The sequence below is a fragment of the Vombatus ursinus genome, unplaced genomic scaffold, assembly GCF_900497805.2.
Source record: "Vombatus ursinus unplaced genomic scaffold, bare-nosed wombat genome assembly UNPS02014832.1, whole genome shotgun sequence".
NCBI classification, from domain to species: Eukaryota; Metazoa; Chordata; class Mammalia; order Diprotodontia; family Vombatidae; genus Vombatus; species Vombatus ursinus.
In genome coordinates, this window is record NW_020954610.1 from 70,585,417 (window position 1) to 70,600,626 (window position 15,210).

Genomic DNA, 15,210 nt, shown 5'->3' on the forward strand with positions numbered 1-15,210 from the left:
CTTTCTTTCTTTCTTTCTTTCTTTCTTTCTTTCTTTCTTTCTTTCTTCTTTCCTTCCTTACTTCCTTCTTTTTTCTTTTTCTTTCTTTCTTTTCTTCTTTCTTTCCTTCTTTGCTTTCTTTTTTCCTTTCTTTTTTTTTTTAAAGACTGGGCCTTCCTATACCTATCTCACCTAGACCGAAAGTTCAAGGACTGCTCACAGGCTGATCACACTCAGATCAATAAAGAAGCTTTGATCTATTCTCTTAATGACCAGTGCTGCTGGTTCATTCCTCCTTAGGCAGCCTGGTGCCACCCCATCCCCCACTCCTATATGCTCACCGTAATAAATCCAAACAGTGCAAATATTCAATCAGCTTTACCCACTATGGCTCAGAATTTCTGAGCTCAAATTTGGAACTTTGACAAAGGACTGTAATACTATGCATATCCTTTGACCAAGCAATACCACTACTGGATCTATATCCCAAAGAGATTAAAAAAAAACCAAAAAGGAAAAGGACACATATGTATTTTTTTGTATATTTATATTTATAGCAGCTCTTTTAGTCGTGGCAAAGAATTGGAAACTGAGGGGATGTCCATCAACTGGGAAATGGCTGAATAAGTTGTTGTACATGATTGTATGGAATACTATTGGGCTATAAAAAATGATGAGCATGATGCTCTCAGAAAAACCTAGAAAGACTTACATGAACTGATGCAAAGTGAAAAAGAGCAAAACCAGGATAACATTGTACATAGTAACAGCAATACTGTATGATAATCAACTATGAATGACTTATCTATTCTCAGCAATACAAAGATCCAAGACAATTCTGAAAGACTTTTAATGAAAGGTGCTGTCCATCTCCAGAGAAAGAACTGGTGGAGACTGAATGCAGATTGAAGATACTTTTTCTTTATTTTCTTTATTTTTCTTGGGTTTTTTTCTGTTTTCTTTCACAGCATGGCTTACATAGAGATGTGTTTTGCATGACTACACATGCATAGCCTATGTCAAATTGCCTTCTCCACGGGAGAGGGAGTAGGGAGGGAAGAGGAGAATTTTGAACTTAAAATTTGAAACAAAAAAGAATGTTAAAATTGTTTTTACATGTAATTTGGAAAAAAAATAAAATATTAAATTTAAAAAAGAACACCTGAGCTCAAGATCTACCATCCTCAGCCTCTCTGGCCCCAGGGATTATAGACATAAACCATCATGCTCAGCATTGGCCTCCTTTATAATCCCACTTCAGCTACATACTTATATAATAATACTTTAGACCTAAACATGTCACAAAATTGAACCAGTGAAACATCTCACCAGATCCTGGATTTCAAAATAATACTCTCTGATCATTAAAAAAATAAACTCATTAAAGGAACAAACTGGTGTTTTTATTCATTTGTTTGTGTATTTTTTTCTTTTTGACAATACGGCTGATAACATCCAAGGGGAGCTTCCTCAATTCCCTCCTTTACCCTTTAAAACTTCTCTCTAGGACCTTGCTCCAACAATAATTTCCTCTCATGTGTATTCAGTTCTTCCCTCTCCACTATCTCATTCTCATCTTTCTACTAGCATGCCAAAGTCTCTCTATTTCTTAAAAAAATAAAGGCAACTTTTGATCCTTCTACCAAATATCTCTCTGTCACAACTCTGTTCTTCCTTTCATCTTTGCCACCAAACTTCTTGAAATTAATAATCTATACCCAGAGCTTCCATTTTTCTTACCACCTATTCTGTTCTCAACTCCTTTCAATTTGCTTTCTCTCTCAATTAGTCTGGATTAAGACTATTCTCTTAAACCTCACCAACAACCTCATTTTTACTATTTTTATCACCATCATGACTGACATTTACATAGTACTCATATTGGTTCCCTACCTTCCTGAAAGTGCAAAACTATTGACACATGTTTGATTTTACAACATTTCCTTCCTCCACAGAATGAAATATAGCAAAGATTAATTTCAGTTGAAGGAAAACTCCTCTATGAAAAATCGTAATTTGACACTTCATCATGATGTGAAGGAGTACCTGTGTTCTTGAAGGCTAGGGCAGCAGAGCAGAAACCCAATCTCTACTAAAGTAAGAAGTCTTTGAGTACCAAGCCACAGAACAAATGACTATTTTTCAGTGATGTAAAGACAAGCCTAGCTCTGTTTAGATTGGCTCAAGCTGATTAATAATTTTTCCACAATAACTCATGAGGACTATCTGCTTAGGTCTAAAGTGACTTTGATTTTTTTTTTTGGCAAAGGACTTGTCTATATCCAGTGGAATCAGAAAAACTTTTAAGTATTGAAATAAGTAGAGAAATTGATGCTGTTTTAAAAAGTAGGACCTTCTTTATCTCCATCTGTCTTAGTATTATGAGATACACCAAGGTATTACAGCTTCAGGGTTGGGTATCACCAGGTCTAAGAACTGGTCTCAAAATCTTGTCATATCCACAGAACAGACTAAAAAAATTCCAACAATGCCAGAGCACTGGACAAAGTTCCCAGGACCTCTGCTACTCCCTTCTGCACTTCTAAACATTCAAAGATTAAATTTTATTTTATTCTATAAATCATCAGTAAAATGCACTATCGGTATCTGGGATAGTATGACCCTAACCAGATTTTTTACACTATAGGAGACACCTTTCAAAAATTTTATCTCAGTCCCATCAGTCCAGAATATGAGAGGGAGGTTGGTTTAACTGACCTCCAAGGCCTTCTGACTTGAGTCAAAAGTAATGAAGAGAGTTCATGAACCAATGTAGAGTAAAATAGGTAGAACCGAATGATTACCACAATGTAAATGGAGGAAACCCTGAAAATGATAATTATGATGATGATTTGTAATGTGTTTTTTTTTAATTTTGTGTGCTTTTTCAATGGAAGGGTGTATGGAAAGAATGTAAATCTGAAGGCAAAATTGAATTTAAAAATAAATAATTATGGTGAGAAAATAGGGTGGTCACATGGCAAGGGTGAAGGATACTATGGGGATAACCAGAGAACTCAACTAGTACCCTCTTAATTTAAGGAGAAAGCAAGCTCTCTAGCATGTTAGATACCTACTCTGTGGCAAGAACTGCACTAAGTGCTTTACAAAATTTAGTTCATTTGATCCTACTGGAGAGGTACTATTATTATCCCCATTTTATAGTTGGGGAAATTGGCAAGCAAAGGTTAAATGACTAGCCCAGGATCACAAAGCTAGTAAACTCCTGAGGTCAAATACGAACTCTGTCTTCCTGAATTCAGGCCCAGGGCTCTATCCAGTGAGATACTGGCCCTCAGTTTCTTCATCTTTAAAAAAGAGGCTAAACTACTCACCCTCAGGTTATCTTCCTCCCAAATCCCCTCATCTCCACCTTAGCATTCCAGTTCCTGCTTTGGAGCGCCATGCTTCTGAATAAAAATTCTCCATAATAGTCCTGACTTAGACCATCCAGGCTGATGCTGTCTATTCATCTTCATGTTATGCCACCTGCCCCTTTCCACTTCTAACTCTGGGAGCAATAATCAAGTGAATTCTGTCCTTGCTTCTGGAAAGAGTGTGTCAATCAATTCCTCTATGGCTTCTCACACTATTTCTGTGACTTTCCAGTCTATCTATCCATCTATCCATCCATCCATCTATCTATCTATCCATCTATCCATCCAGGTCAGAGCCTGCAACATACTAAGCACTTAATACTTTTTAAAATCAATTTCTTTCATTTAAGATTCCTTCTAGTTGTAAGATTCTATCTTCTTATAAAATCTGTGGGAATTCATAGCCAAGGTTACCAGATAGATCATCTGTCATATCCTATGAGATGCTATTTTGTTCCTTTTTCCCTCCTCTTCAAATCAGTCAATCAATCATAAAGTGCCAAGCCCTGCCCTAAGCTCTAGGTGCAAGCACACAAAAAAGTAAGACAGCTACTAGATGTTAGGGGCTAGACTGCATTATCCACTAGGGTTACAAATACAAAGAATGAGATAACCTTTATTACTAAAGAGTTCACAGTCCATCAGAGACAACAGGAATGTATACAGATATATGTAGAGTGTAGTTCACATAATTAAGAATATTTGGAAAGTTGTCAAAACATTAAACAGGCTGGAGCACTTAACGAATGAATGAATGGATAGATAGATTAGACAGACAGATAAATGTAGATTAAATATAAACTAAATACAGGAAAGTTCTGGGAGGGAATTCGAATTTAGGGAGGGGGGGAATCAAAAAAGGCTTTATGTAGAAAGTGGTTCCTTAAGCTGCTTATCAAAGGAAGAGGGAGGCTCTATGAGGAAGAAGTGGGGAGGAAGAACATTCCAGGGATGGAAAGATGTGAACGCAAAGATGAAACACCACATTCAAGGAGCAGAGAGAAGGCCATGTATGAGATATAAATCATATCTATTGTGAATATTACAATATACTATAAATCACCATTATAAACTTCTCTGTTTGCAAGCTATATCCTTCCTCCCCAGTAGCATGTCAGCCCCTTGAGAACAGAAACTGTTTATCCTCTTGTCTTTATATCACCATCACCTAACACAGTGTCTTGCTCAGAGCATGTGCTTAGAAAATTCCCATGGGATGGGTTCAGTTTGGATTGTGCATTAAAAACCGATCCTGTGAGCTCCAAATCACTCACTCCTCTCTCCAAAGAAGGTGTGGGAATAACAGCACTTCTGACTGACTTTCAAAGGCTTTGGAAAAGTTGTGGGTTTTCAGGTAACCCAACTTTTCTTTTCACTCAGGAAGGCCTGATTTGCATAGCTCCCCTCACCCCCACTTTACCTGTGACAGTGGAATCCTAAACAAAGCAATCATCCTGGCAGATGACTCAGATTTGCTTATTGTATTGTGCTCACACATGTGAAAGGAGAGGCATTGCTTCTGCTCTCGGTATTTATTGATGTCAGGAGGTGCAATTTAAAATCCTGCTCTTTAATTTCTTTTCCTTTATGACAGGCAGATTTCTTCCCCCGCCCCACCCTCCACCCAGTTGATAGATTACTAAACATTCAAAAGCATTAAGGAACCCTCATTTCTCCTCTCCAAACTAGCTAGCAACATTGTTTTGATTGAACCTTTTAGAGAAAAAGTGCACCTTTTTACCTCTGTATTTGTAGGGTTAGAGAGGGTAGTTTTAAGATCTTTGGGAATAAAAAGAGTTTAAGATAAATTAGTTGCTATAATTGCTGTTATTATGCTTATAAAAGCTGCTAAAAATATTCAGTTCATGGGGTGAATAATCTATATAGCATAGCATTTTTTCTATCCAAAAGATATACTTGAAATCTGGCCTGGAATAATGGATGTGTTGCTATTTTGTATACAGCAGAAGCAATCAGTCAAAATGCACCCTTATGATATCAAGAGAATTAGCAGATGGCCCCTCACACATTGGGTAGACTCCCTTTGGCCAAAGTGGAAGGGAACACGAAGAACACTCACAAAGGATAAAAATGCGTGGATAGATTGCAATCTGCAGCATGAGAAGGAATATCTATATTGAGAAGATCACAAATCCATTGGAATATCAAAGTATCTGCAGTGATTATATAAATTGGGATTTTACATCACTGAAAATTATATTCCCATTGAGAATTATTTGAGACAACCCCATTCATCCTTGGTTCCAATCTTGTGGGTTTTATTTATGGTCTAAGGGCTGTTGTCAGGAAACGATAAATACTCAAAGGCCATTATGCTACTGTGGGCCTTCTTTCCCTCTTCCCGATGAGGTCTGTTCATTCCTTGACCAGGCAGCAGCCTTCTTCTACCTTTTCTCAGGCCCCATTCAAACAACATCTATTTAAACATATGAAATGGAGTCTCCTCCAAAAAGACAAATCTTTGCTCATGTTTTCAAGCCCAGAAGCAAACATTGGCAGCAAACATTAGCAGCAGGGGGAAAAATCATTTGAAATTTACTTTATTTTTTCTCCCACTTAGAATCAGCAAGAAGTTGATTGGTGAGAAGCCACTACATAGGAACACACAGGCATTAAAAGCAAGAGGAATGTCTAGTAGTAGGAGGTTCATACAACCATAACAACCTGGAATGCACCCTGTGAGGCCATTCTGGCAACAACCACAACAATAACTACAACCACCATGATGATGATGATAGCTATCATTTATATAGAGTGTTATAAGGTTTGCAAAGTACTTTACAAATATCTCATTGGATCCTCGTAACAACTCTGGGAGGTGGGTGCTATTATTAGAGCCCCATTTTACAGTCGAGGAAACTGAGACAGACAAAGCTTTGCTGACTTGCCTGGAGTTGCACAGCTAGAAAATGTCTAAGGCCAGATTTGAACTCAGGTCTTCTTGACTCCAATATTAGCTTTCGATCCTCTGTGCCATCACATCTTTTGCTTTTGTACAGACAACTATTCAGGCCCAAAAAATGGCTGTCTCACTTGTTCTAGAAAATCTCTAGAATATGGGAACAAGAAAATCCCTTGGCAAATCATTTCCACGTCTCAAAACTAGGAAGTTCTTAGGGTCTAATCTAAGTCCTTCTTGTTGTCATTTCAACCAATCCTTTCTTGTCCCATGCCAAGTGAAAATATAAGGTTGTTGATAAATCTCACTGAAACAACCTACTTAAAAGCTGTTGAATATGTGTGATACCTCAAATCCCCGAGGGAGCAATACATGCGCTTGGTGTTTTTTCATTTAGCACTTATTGTCTTCTTTCGCAAGGCTTGTTTCTTTGACCTTTTCCTAATCATATTTCTCTGAACTCTCTCCAAATTTTTTATATCTTTCTTTAGCTACGAGATCTAAAACTGATTGTAATACTCTAAATAAAGTAGCTTGTATAGAAGAATTATCCCACACAAAGTTTCATTGTGTGTCTTTGTTCCTTAAAACCATATTATTACCTCAGTTGACTCAAATTTACCTGATACCAAACCTGAACTCAGGTCTTCCTGGTGCTTCCTAAGTGCCACCATATCTTTTGCATTTGTACAGGACTGTCCTTAAATTCTTCAGTCCCAGAATTACAGGAACTCATTTGCAGGAAGAGCTACTGACATCAGGCCTATTCCCCCTTCTTCCCTAGTGCTTAAAAGAGAATGGACATTTCACTGAACCTTTACAAAACATTCCATTTACCACCTCTGGGACTTTGACTTGCATGCCTGGGATGCCCTCCTCCTGAAACTCACCTCTTAAAAGCTCTAGCTTCCCTCAAAGCTTAGCTCAAAATACACCTCTTACATGAGGCCTACCTTGATTCCCCCAGCTGCTAGTGCTTCCTGTACAACCACCAATTACCTTGTCTTTGTATATATTTTGTACTTATATAATCAAGCTTCCAACCATGCATGTCCATGGAGGGAGACTTGGCTCCCAATCGGCAGAGTAAATGCTAGGCATGATGAAATTTTGAGTGTCTACACATGGGGTGGAGTTGATGTCTGAGCATCGTAGCAGATATTTGTCTTTAAGAGAGACTTATAAGGGAAGCTGGCTCTTCAACACATCACAGATATTCAGCTTGCCTCCCTATAGACTACTGGTGAGATCCTTGGATGAGATCAGACCCTCTTTCTCTGTTTGAGTTAAGATTGCATCTTGCTCCCAGTTGAAGAGTTCAGTCCCGCCTGTATTTTCTGTTGTATTCTAATCTTTAGAAATTCAATTTTTTTTTTTTTGCTATTTACTGGAATAAATAGGGTTACTCACTATTTACTATCTGTGATGGTCTTTCCTATAACCAACATTTGGTGGGAAGAGGCCAAACAAGTAAGTGTAAGCCAAAGGCTACCCTCCCCTTTTAAAGTAACCAGGGAAGGAAATTTTCTTCTGAATCCCCAAAACTTGTGCCACTATATCACAGATATTTGAGGGAGGGCAAACAAATATAATTATAGCCTAGTACCTCTCTTGGAGAAAACAGAGAAAGAGTAAACTCCCAGCCAATCATAGCCTTTCTGTTGATCCCCTCAAGGTAGAAATCACAGACTCCCTTAGAGAGAAATGGAACAGATTCTAGAGATATCTGCCCATGTCACCCTAGAACTGTGTCAATACATTTAAATAACCTATGTGGACATAACTATCTTACAAGGGAACACCCACACTTTTAGTATATTGTTATTTCCTTTGATAGAATGTAAGTTTCTTAAGAGTAGTCTGTTTTATTTTTTCCTTTGGCATTTAGTGGCATTCAGGACAATGCCACTCAATAAGAGGCAACTAGGTGGCACAGTGGATAGAGAGCCAGGCCTGAAATCAGGAAGATCTGAGTTACTAGATGTGTGACCCTGAGCAAGTTAGTTAATTTTGTTCACTTCAGTTTCCTCATCTGTAAAAAGAGCTACAGAAGGAAATGGCAGAACACCCCAATATCTCTCCTAAAAAAAAACAAAATGGGGTCACAAAGATTCAGACACAAATGAAATAACTGAACAACAAGTCATTCAAAAAAGACTTGTAGATTGATTGACAGCTCATGGTCCACAATGTCCCCCTAGATCTTTTTCTCCCCTTCCCTCCTTGTGGCCTTCTGTCTTTAGTTTTAGAGCTCTCTCCTATATATTTATTTATTTGTGAACAGTAAGTAATGGTTATTTTTTCAGCGTAACAATATGAATCTAAAAAGGGATTAGGGGCCAAAAAGGAAAATCCCTGAGCTGTAGTCTGACTCTATCATGGCTAACGAGAAAACATCTGCATCAACGGTAGCATCTCTCAACGTCTATACTTCTAAATATTGCCTTATAAAGAGAATGCCCCAGCAATGCCCTGTGAAGAGAAGTGACCCTTGAACAAAATGGAGATCCTTTCTACTCGTTTACAGCAGCTTTTCCGTTTGGTGGGCAGTCAGCTGTGTCTTTAATACAAATACTGCTCTAGGATTTCAGAGGAGATGAGACAGCAGCTGATGTTAGGAAGCAGAGCGAGAAGAAGCAGCACCCAGGTAGCCCAGTGAAATTTACCTTACTGAGTAATTACCACAATGATAATAATTAATAATTATCCTGTGCCAATGGAGAATTGTACTAATTGGTAATCTCTTCTCTTAAAAGTCCTAATATTTTATTTCTGCTTATTGCTAACTATCAAGTGGGATGCTAATGGAAATGAGGATGACTGGTATTGTAATAATTATAACTGTAATCACATGAACTGTTCAGCAGCTAACCTCTAATTAAAATAAATCAGATGATGTAGAAAATTGGCTATATACAGTTGTGTTTCCAATATTCTACCTCTTACGAGGGGAAACTATTTTCCTCCACTGCGTGCCTATACAGATTGGACTTTAAATCGTACGGATGTGGCATATTTCTAAGGAGATGTGTTCCATGGTTATAAATAGGTTAATTGCATATTCATCAGGTGATGAAGTTTCAGGATAAACACAAGTTAGCATATAATAAGGACCATTGTTTCTGATGGAATTATGACGCCGTTGCCGTGCAATTATTTGTAGGTCATTTGTGGATGTGTAGCCAGTAACAAATGTTAAGTATACTAACCAGAAATTTCTTCTTGGAACTTTGAAAAACAATTGATCAAAAGTAGGTTTTACAGCAATCACATAAAAAGCTTCAAACTCTCCAGTCAGATACCAGTGACTGTTCTCAGGGATGGAGGAGGGAGAAGTGTATTTTTCCCCCAGAGATAAATATAGAAAACAGCTTATGCAGTTTCAGAAACCCCTCTGCACTTTTCTACTTCTCTCTGTATCTACTACATAAAGAACACAGGATTTTGAGTCCGAGGACATGGGTTCAAATTCCTGTTCTTCCGCTACCTATGGGGTAGATTCACTTAACCTATCATGAAGCATCACTTAAACTACCATGGACCTCAGCTTCCTCATTTTCAAAAAAAGAAGTCTTGTGCTTAGCGGCAAAATGCTTTCCTGAAACTCATGCTAATAGCTAGTTCTGTGACCATGGGCAAAACACATAGCTTTCAGGTGTTCAGTCATCTCTCTAATATAAAATGCTGGAGGTGGTTTCCACACAGAGTTCCCCACACTAATGAAATCATAGGTCTGGAGATTAAATAGATCAGTGGTTCTCAAAATATGGTCCAGGTTACTTCTAGGGGCTCCCAATACCCTTTCAGAGAGTCTACAAGGTCAAAAATATTTTCATAATAATACTGAAATGTTTTCATTTGTATTATACTGTATCATACCATGTTAATTTAGTTGTTGTTCAGTCATTTTGGTCACGTCCAACTCTTCATGACTCCATCTGGAGTTTTCTTGGGAGACATACTGGAGTCGTTTGCCATTTCCTTCTCCAGCTCATTTTACAGATGAGGAAACAGAGGTAAACAAGGTTAAGTGAATTGCCCAGGGTCACACAACTAGGAAGTATCTGAGGCCAGGTTTGACCTAGGAAGAGGAGTCTTCCTGACTTTCAGGCCCAGTACTCTATCACCTGTACCACCAAGCTGTCTTATTAATACAGTACTTTAATATATTAATGTACTATATTATATGAAGCTAGGTTACATTAAGTATTTTATATGCTATATTGGAGCTATTATATGCTATGTTAAAATATATTCTCATATATTGTATTATAGTATATTATATTAAACTATGTAATACAATATTAAATATAGTATATTTTAGTAACATAGTATTATAGTATAATATATTAATGGTACACTAGATAATATATAATATACTATTTAATATTACTGTGTTATTATACTATGTCACTACATTATATGTAACATAATGTATAATCCTATGTTACACTACATTATATACTATATATTGTACTATGCTATGCTGTACTATGCTATATTATACTATTTATTTTTTACAATACTCTTGGCTAACTTCAAAGAACAATTAACTAAATTGATCATAGTTTCTTTCCAGTTACCATTGCCTATCCAGAATATCTGAACAATCAAATTCAAGAGAAAATTTCAATAAATGGGAGTTCCTTTATCAGTGAAATGGGAACTAGGACTATACTCACACACACACACACACACACACACACACAAACACAAGTACACACACACACAAGCTTGGCCTAGAGTAGAAGTTCTGAAGTTTTTTTGTGCCATTTTTTATGCATAAGATAACATTCATAGGATTACAAAGGAAACCAATTAATTGAAATCCAGTTATCAATTTATTTAAATTAACAAATTCACAGACTCTAGGTAAAGAAACCCTGGATCAGATGTTTGATATGTTTACAAAGTTTAGAATGCTATGATCCTATCATCTCTCCTCCCGTCTCCCTCACTCCCAGCTTTATCCTCAACTACATGGAGTCCCAGGAGGTTTTATCACAGGAAAAGGAAAAAGTAAGGGCAAGGACCCATAATCCCAAGACCTTAGAATAAAATTAGCTTACATTCATATAACACTTTTAAGGTTTATAACAGGCCTGCCCAACTCTGGCCCGCAGACCACTTATGGCCATGTACCGCCCACAAAAGGATTTTGGGCAGCCCACGAAAAACGTAGAGGATGTAAAACAGGCCTGCACAGCATACCACCTGCTTTGGCAAGCCACAAGTGTACAGGCCTGGTTTATAAAGTACTTTCTACACAAGGATCATGTGAAGCAGATAATATACTTATTATCCCTATTTGTGTGTGTATGTGTATGTGTGTATATATGTATGTGTATTCACATACACATACGTGCATGTGTGTGTATAGGAGGCTGGAAGTCTAGATCTATATTTCATCTGAAGAGTAATCTCTCAGTGTGGAAATTCTCCACCATATGTTTAATTCCTACCTTTCCAATCTTCTTACAGCTTACTCCCCTCCAGGTACTCTGTGATCCAGTGACACTGGCCTCCTTGCTGTTCCTCACACAAGACATCTCCAGACTCCATGAATTTTCAATGGCTGTCTCTCACACCTGAAATGCTCTTCCCTCTCATCTCTATCCCCTGGATTCCTTGGCTTCCTTCACATCCAGGAAGTATGCCATATGGCTAGTGTCAGAGCTCAGATATGGACATAGGTTTACTAACATCAAGGCTGGCATTCTTTCCAGTCCACCAAAGAAAAGGAAAAATGGAGATTTATCATAACCTCAAAGACATACCTCAGTGACCCTGTTAGTAACCTTTTGTAGGATACATCAAAACAAAGGGTTGACATGCACCATGTACCTGACAGTCTCTCATCCAAAAGCTTCACTAGAATTCAATTAGATTATCACTGACTTTCCAGTGGTAGTCACCAAGGGAGGAAAAGGTTATCAGTGATGGTAAATAGTGCTTAGGACACAATGGAAGAATGACTGTCTCCATTTAAAGTAGGGTAATGCTTCAAAGATGGTTCATTTCAAAACTGATAAAGTAGTGAACAAATATTGTATAGCAAAAAAAAAAAATATTAGGCTCAAAGCCAGAGATGAGTTTCAGCTCTGCCATTTGACTAGCTGTATGATCCTGGGTAGGTCCCATGACCTCTTTGAACCTCACTTTTTTTTTTCATTAACAAAATAGAAACAATAATATTTAGACCAATTACTTCACAGAGTTTTTGGAAAGATGCAGTAAGATGTGTATAAAGTGTTCTTTGCCTGTAAAGGGCTATAGAAATGGAAGCCATTATAATTCTGTCCCTCACATTTGTGTGTATTTTGTAGCGAATTCCTGGTGAGGAAATGCCTCCATTGATGATATAGATTCCTGTGATTTTTTTAGTTTTAGAAAGTAGTCTAGGGCACTAAGAAGCTAAATTACTTACCCAGAGGAATGCAGAAAGTGGCTAGATCCACACCCAGGTCATTATGATTCTTAAGCCAGCTCTTTCTGCTATACCATGTTTCTACCTATCTATCTACCTATCTACTTTACAGATATCTTATTTGATCCTCACAACAATCCTTTATTGATGAGGAAACCAATGTAGATAGAGGTTCAGTGACTTGCCTTGCCCAAGGTAACACAACTGAGGCTAAATTTGAATTCAGATCTTCCTGATTCCAGGTCCAGTGCTCTATCCATTTCACCAAATAGCTGCCTATTATTATTATCATTGTCACTGCCCCATTGAAACCACAATGATGATGGTTGATTGACTATTCATGGTTTGCTCATCAGCTTAAGTTAAATGCTTAGAGTTGACTTAAAGTAGGGTCTTCTTTTAGAAAGGAACAGGTAAGAGACACAAGGATAGAAAGAAAATGGTGAGACACACACGAACTAAACTTCCCTGAAGGGAAGCCTGAAAAATCCCTCCAAGGAAGCCTGTGGAACAGAAGAGTTGTTGGAAGAAGTCTCATGAGCCAATCCAATAAGTTACTGAAACCAGCTATATAAGAGTTTCTCAGTGACACATTAAAAGTAGGGCATTAAAGATGGAGGATAATGTTTGGGTACACCCAATATATGAGTAAGTACTACTGAATAGTGTTGTGGGCTGCTGTTCTCAAAAGAAGGCAAATTCCTCATTTCACCATTCATTCAATAAGTGTTAGCTCAGGATCTGCTATGTCCAAAGTCATGTTATCTGCATGACCTAGAACAGACTTTAAGGCTTCTGAAGTGAAGAGAGATAACAGAGGCTGTGACCTTCCATTGGCTTCATTCAGTCTTTGAGTGATGTTGAGTAGTGAATCAATCATAGAGATAGTCAGCAGGTCTGAGGACTATTCATGGATTTTATCACTTTGTTGAGTGCCTAAGAGCCTAACAATTTGATTGTTCAAATAAATAATCTTGTTCATTGATTTATATAAACATACACATAGCTAAATTGTTAGAAATTGTTTCCATTGGGGTATCTATTCTTTTGCATGTTTTCTAGCCTAGAGAGACAGACAGACAGATTCTGGGAAGGACAGGGAAAACCCCAGAACATCATAGTCATATGGGAAACTAGAAATAACTTTCAAATGTTTTTCCTAACATGTAGGACAGCATGTTGTGGTGGACTGATTTGGAGTCAGAACATCCTAGTTCTGTCCTTGGCCAACTCACTTAACCTCTATGGGTCTCCATTTCTTTATGAGTAAATTGAAGGGATTGGACAAGATGGTATCTATAGTTCCTTCTCTCTCTAAAATCTGTGATTGTAAGAATGATAAGGGCATTTGTGAATGAATGAAGGTCATTATCTCTCCAAATCTGGCTTCAAACCAAACTATGTGGCTCTGTAGGCAAGGAATAGAAGAAGGTCCTTGTGAATTTGGAATCATGACTTTGCTTTATCTTTGTGTTTTGTGACAAGGCCTTAAAAAGGAGAAAAAAAATTTCCTTAAATATAGTAGTCAAATCCTATTTTTAAAACATAATTATAAAAATAGTCTGAGGGTCAGGAACTGGAGTTTGGGTTCCTACTCTGATATTTAGAAACTATGTGACCCTGTGCAAATTATTTACCTTAACATCAGGGTTTTTTTTTAATTTTATAAAACGAGTAATTTAACTCACAGGGCCATCAGTCCATCAACAAGCACCTACCATTTGTCAGACACCTTGTTAAATACTAGGGATACAAAGAAAGGCAAAAAACAAAAACCAAACAGTTCTCTCAAGGAGCTCAGTCTAATAGGGGAGACAATATGCCAACAATTATGTACCAACTCGATATATAGAGGATAAAAAAGTAGATAATCACCGAGAGAAGACACTAGCATTAAGGGAGATCAGGAAAAGCTCCTTGGAGAAAGTGTCATTTTAGCTGAGAATTGAAGGAAGCAAGGAGCTGGAGATGAAGAGAGAATTCCAGGCATAGAATCGTCCGGTGAAAATGCAGTAAGTCCGGAGATGAAAGGTCTTATGCAAGGAAAAACAAAGAAGACTGTCACCACATTGTAGGGGAGTGGAGAGTAAGGAGTAAAAAGAGTAGAAAGGTTAAAAAGAGGTTTGAAAGTCAAATAGAAGACTTTATATTTGATCTTGGGTATAATGAGGAGTCACTGCAGGGTATTGACTAGGGGGTTGACATGGTCAGACTTGCGCATTGGGAAGCTCAGTTTGACAGCTAGAGAGGAAGATGGATTGGAGTAGAAAATGTTTTGTAAAAGCAAGTTATTATACAACTGTAAGTTATAATTACATCAATATTTCCAAGCCCTATTTCAACACTTACTTATTTCGAGGGTTAATTGACATAAAAATTTCTAGGTAGATGAAAGATTAGGGACAGTCCCTTGGAATTTTGTGGTACTGGAATTTGACCTGTGTAATTAAAGTATATTTTACATTTAAAGATGTCCTAGTGAAATGTGTGTGTCTCAGCTCTTTTTA